Below are 5,000 nucleotides of genomic sequence, written 5' to 3' on the forward strand. Positions count from 1 at the left end.
CGGTGTTGGTATAGTGGGCAGAACGTTCTGGGGGGCACTCACTAGGCTCTGTGGAGCACGGTGTTGGTATAGTGGGTAGAACGTTCTGGGGGGCACTCACTAGGGACCTCCATTATGGCTCTGTGGAACACGGTGTTGGTATAGTGGGTAGAACGTTCTGCGGGGCACTCACTAGGGACCTCCATTATGGCTCTGTGGAACACGGTGTTGGTATGGTGGGTAGAACGTTCTGGGGGGCACTCACTAGGGACCTCCATTATGGCTCTGTGGAACACGGTGTTGGTACAGTGGGTAGAACGCTCTGGGGGGCACTCACTAGGGACCTCCATTATGGCTCTGTGGAACACGGCGTTGGTATAGTGGGTAGAACGTTCTGGGGGGCACTCACTAGGGACCTCCATTATGGCTCTGTGGAACACGGTGTTGGTATAGTGGGTAGAACGTTCCGGGGGGCACTCACTAGGAACCTCCATTATGGCTCTGTGGAACACGGTGTGTTGGTATAGTGGGTAGAACGTTCCGGGGGGCACTCACTAGGGACCTCCATTATGGCTCTGTGGAACACGGTGTTGGTATAGTGGGTAGAACGTTCTGGGGGGCACTCACTAGGAACGTCTCTGTGGAACACGGTGTTGGTATAGTGGGCAGAACGTTCCGGGGGGCACTCACTAGGCTCTGTGGAACACGGTGTTGGTATAGTGGGTAGAACGTTCCGGGGGGCACTCACTAGGCTCTGTGGAACACGGTGTTGGTATAGTGGGTAGAACGTTCCGGGGGGCACTCACTAGGCTCTGTGGAACACGGTGTTGGTATAGTGGGTAGAACGTTCCGGGGGGCACTCACTAGGCTCTGTGGAACACGGTGTTGGTATAGTGGGTAGAACGTTCCGGGGGGCACTCACTAGGCTCTGTGGAACACGGTGTTGGTATAGTGGGTAGAACGTTCCGGGGGGCACTCACTAGGCTCTGTGGAACACGGTGTTGGTATAGTGGGTAGAACGTTCCGGGGGGCACTCACTAGGCTCTGTGGAACACGGTGTTGGTATAGTGGGTAGAACGTTCCGGGGGGCACTCACTAGGCTCTGTGGAACACGGTGTTGGTATAGTGGGTAGAACGTTCCGGGGGGCACTCACTAGGCTCTGTGGAACACGGTGTTGGTATAGTGGGTAGAACGTTCCGGGGGGCACTCACTAGGCTCTGTGGAACACGGTGTTGGTATAGTGGGTAGAACGTTCCGGGGGGCACTCACTAGGCTCTGTGGAACACGGTGTTGGTATAGTGGGTAGAACGTTCCGGGGGGCACTCACTAGGCTCTGTGGAACACGGTGTTGGTATAGTGGGTAGAACGTTCCGGGGGGCACTCACTAGGCTCTGTGGAACACGGTGTTGGTATAGTGGGTAGAACGTTCCGGGGGGCACTCACTAGGCTCTGTGGAACACGGTGTTGGTATAGTGGGTAGAACGTTCCGGGGGGCACTCACTAGGCTCTGTGGAACACGGTGTTGGTATAGTGGGTAGAACGTTCCGGGGGGCACTCACTAGGGACCTCCATTATGGCTCTGTGGAACACGGTGTGTTGGTATAGTAGGTAGAACGTTCCGGGGGGCACTCACTAGGCTCTGTGGAACACGGTGTTGGTATAGTGGGTAGAACGTTCCGGGGGGCACTCACTAGGCTCTGTGGAACACGGTGTTGGTATAGTGGGTAGAACGTTCCGGGGGGCACTCACTAGGCTCTGTGGAACACGGTGTTGGTATAGTGGGTAGAACGTTCCGGGGGGCACTCACTAGGCTCTGTGGAACACGGTGTTGGTATAGTGGGTAGAACGTTCCGGGGGGCACTCACTAGGCTCTGTGGAACACGGTGTTGGTATAGTGGGTAGAACGTTCCGGGGGGCACTCACTAGGCTCTGTGGAACACGGTGTTGGTATAGTGGGTAGAACGTTCCGGGGGGCACTCACTAGGCTCTGTGGAACACGGTGTTGGTATAGTGGGTAGAACGTTCCGGGGGGCACTCACTAGGCTCTGTGGAACACGGTGTTGGTATAGTGGGTAGAACGTTCCGGGGGGCACTCACTAGGCTCTGTGGAACACGGTGTTGGTATAGTGGGTAGAACGTTCCGGGGGGCACTCACTAGGCTCTGTGGAACACGGTGTTGGTATAGTGGGTAGAACGTTCCGGGGGGCACTCACTAGGCTCTGTGGAACACGGTGTTGGTATAGTGGGTAGAACGTTCCGGGGGGCACTCACTAGGGACCTGCATTATGGCTCTGTGGAACACGGTGTTGGTATAGTGGGTAGAACGTTCCGGGGGGCACTCACTAGGCTCTGTGGAACACGGTGTTGGTATAGTGGGTAGAACGTTCCGGGGGGCACTCACTAGGCTCTGTGGAACACGGTGTTGGTATAGTGGGTAGAACGTTCCGGGGGGCACTCACTAGGCTCTGTGGAACACGGTGTTGGTATAGTGGGTAGAACGTTCCGGGGGGCACTCACTAGGCTCTGTGGAACACGGTGTTGGTATAGTGGGTAGAACGTTCCGGGGGGCACTCACTAGGCTCTGTGGAACACGGTGTTGGTATAGTGGGTAGAACGTTCCGGGGGGCACTCACTAGGCTCTGTGGAACACGGTGTTGGTATAGTGGGTAGAACGTTCCGGGGGGCACTCACTAGGCTCTGTGGAACACGGTGTTGGTATAGTGGGTAGAACGTTCCGGGGGGCACTCACTAGGCTCTGTGGAACACGGTGTTGGTATAGTGGGTAGAACGTTCCGGGGGGCACTCACTAGGCTCTGTGGAACACGGTGTTGGTATAGTGGGTAGAACGTTCCGGGGGGCACTCACTAGGCTCTGTGGAACACGGTGTTGGTATAGTGGGTAGAACGTTCCGGGGGGCAAAAGAAGTGTCAGACCTCTGGAGGGCCCCAACACCTAGCAGTGACTACATCTCCGGTGAATTCACCCCGGAGGAGTTCGCTGCTGCCCTCCAGCATCTAAAGCCAGGGAAAGCTCCGGGGCCTGATTCCATCTGCCCGGAGCTTATTCTCCATGCCGCACCCGCCTTGAAATCCTGGCTGAGAGCGTTCCTCACTTCCTGTTTGCGCCAACTCAAGATCCCCAAAATCTGGCGAAGAGCCCTAGTTGTTGCGATCCCTAAACCGAATAAGCCTGAAGGGGACCCTAAGAGTTACCGTCCCATCTCTCTGTTATGCATCCCCTTCAAGATCCTCGAGCGTCTCATCTACGCCCGCATTGAACCAATTGTCGACCCGCTGCTCCCACGTGAGCAGGCCGGGTTCCGACGCGGGAGGTCGACCGTAGATCAAGTCACCCTTATGACTCAAGACATCGAGGATTGCTTTTCGGCAAAAAAGAAGGCCGGGGCCGTCTTTATAGACCTGACGGCTGCCTACGATACCGTATGGCATCGCGGCCTCTCCTGCAAGCTGCTCCGCCTGCTGCCGGACAGGCACATGGTCAGAATGATCATGGAGCTCATCCGTAACCGCAGCTTTACCCTCACCACCGGTCGCGGACAGCTAAGCAGGCTTCGACGCCTTAAGAACGGCGTCCCTCAGGGATCGGTCCTGGCCCCCCTCCTCTATAATATCTACACCTATGACCTGCCCAACACACTCTCGCGGAAGTACGCCTACGCAGACGACCTCGCAGTGGTGTACTCTGCTGGAAATTGGCAGTCTGTGGAGGGGTTTCTGAGCCAGGACATGCAGACACTAGTGGCATACTTCCGGAAATGGAGATTGAAGCTTAGCGAGGCAAAGACGGTGTCGGCTGCCTTCCACCTTAACAACAGGGAGGCTAAACGTGAGCTTAGAGTACACCTAGATGGAACTCCCCTGCCATGTTCCGCTGAGCCAATCTATCTCGGCGTGACATTGGACAGGACGCTCACGTTTCGCCGACACCTCGAGTCACTGCGCAAGAAGCTAACAGCTCGTGTGGCGTTGATGAGGCGACTGGTTGGCTCGGGCTGGGGCGCCGGCGCAAGGACCTTGCGCACGGCAGCCCTAGCCCTCGTTTATTCAACCAGTGAATACTGCGCCCCAGTATGGTGTCGCAGTGCCCACACCCGCCTCATCGACTCGCCTATAAACGAAGCCTTGCGCATTGTGACAGGATGCCTGCGTCCTACCCCCGTGGACAACCTTCCCATCCTAGCAGGCATCCAGCCCGCAGGCCTCCGCCGCATGGGAGCCACAGCACGTCTCACCTGCCGGGCCGTGGAGCTTAATAACCATCTGCTCCATGATAGGCTCACTATAACAGCGGAGCCCTCCCGGCGTCTCAAGTCGAGACACCCATTTGTGCCTGCCGCACAGGATCTCAGGCAGCAATGCAGAGATCTCAACATCAGTGCGGCAGGATGGGCGGATTATATGTGGCGCGCGGAGTGGGAGGCTAACACCTCCAAACTCCGCGACCACATCCCAGTCGCCGGCGCTGAGCCCCTCGGGATGGACTTGCCAAGGCTATCCTGGGTGAGGCTCAATCGTCTCCGGACCGGCGTCGGGCGTTTCCGCTCATCAATGCACAGATGGGGCTTGGCCCCAAATGCGTCGTGCGAGTGTGGCGCAGAGGACCAAACCGCAGACCATATTATCCTGGATTGCCCGGTGTACCACCCACCCAACGGGATGCATGGTCTGTCGGTATTAGATGACGAGACGATGACGTGGCTTCTGGAGGGGTGTCCAGAAATATAGCCCGGGTGAGCCCCTCAACCAGGTCTCGGGGTGGTAAAAGGGTAGCCCCTCGGCCCCGAGCCTGGTGGAGTGGAGAAGAAAAACAACAACCCATACGACGAAGAAGAAGAAGGTGTTGGTATAGTGGGTAGAACGTTCCGGGGGGCACTCACTAGGGACCTGCATTATGGCTCTGTGGAACACGGTGTTGGTATAGTGGGTAGAACGTTCCGGGGGGCACTCACTAGGCTCTGTGGAACACGGTGTTGGTATAGTGGGTAGAACGTTCCGGGGGG

General features: G+C 57.1%; 1 protein-coding gene across 1 annotated transcript in view; it reads left to right on the plus strand.

The window, feature by feature from the left end:
• Window positions 1-5,000, plus strand: part of LOC308162889 (unconventional myosin-XVI-like) — a gene marked incomplete at both ends in the record, with an annotated part of 34,918 nt that overhangs the window by 10,614 nt on the left and 19,304 nt on the right.

This window comes from Nansenia antarctica, assembly GCF_963989245.1.
Source record: "Nansenia antarctica genome assembly, chromosome: 7".
NCBI lineage: Eukaryota > Metazoa > Chordata > Actinopteri > Argentiniformes > Microstomatidae > Nansenia > Nansenia antarctica.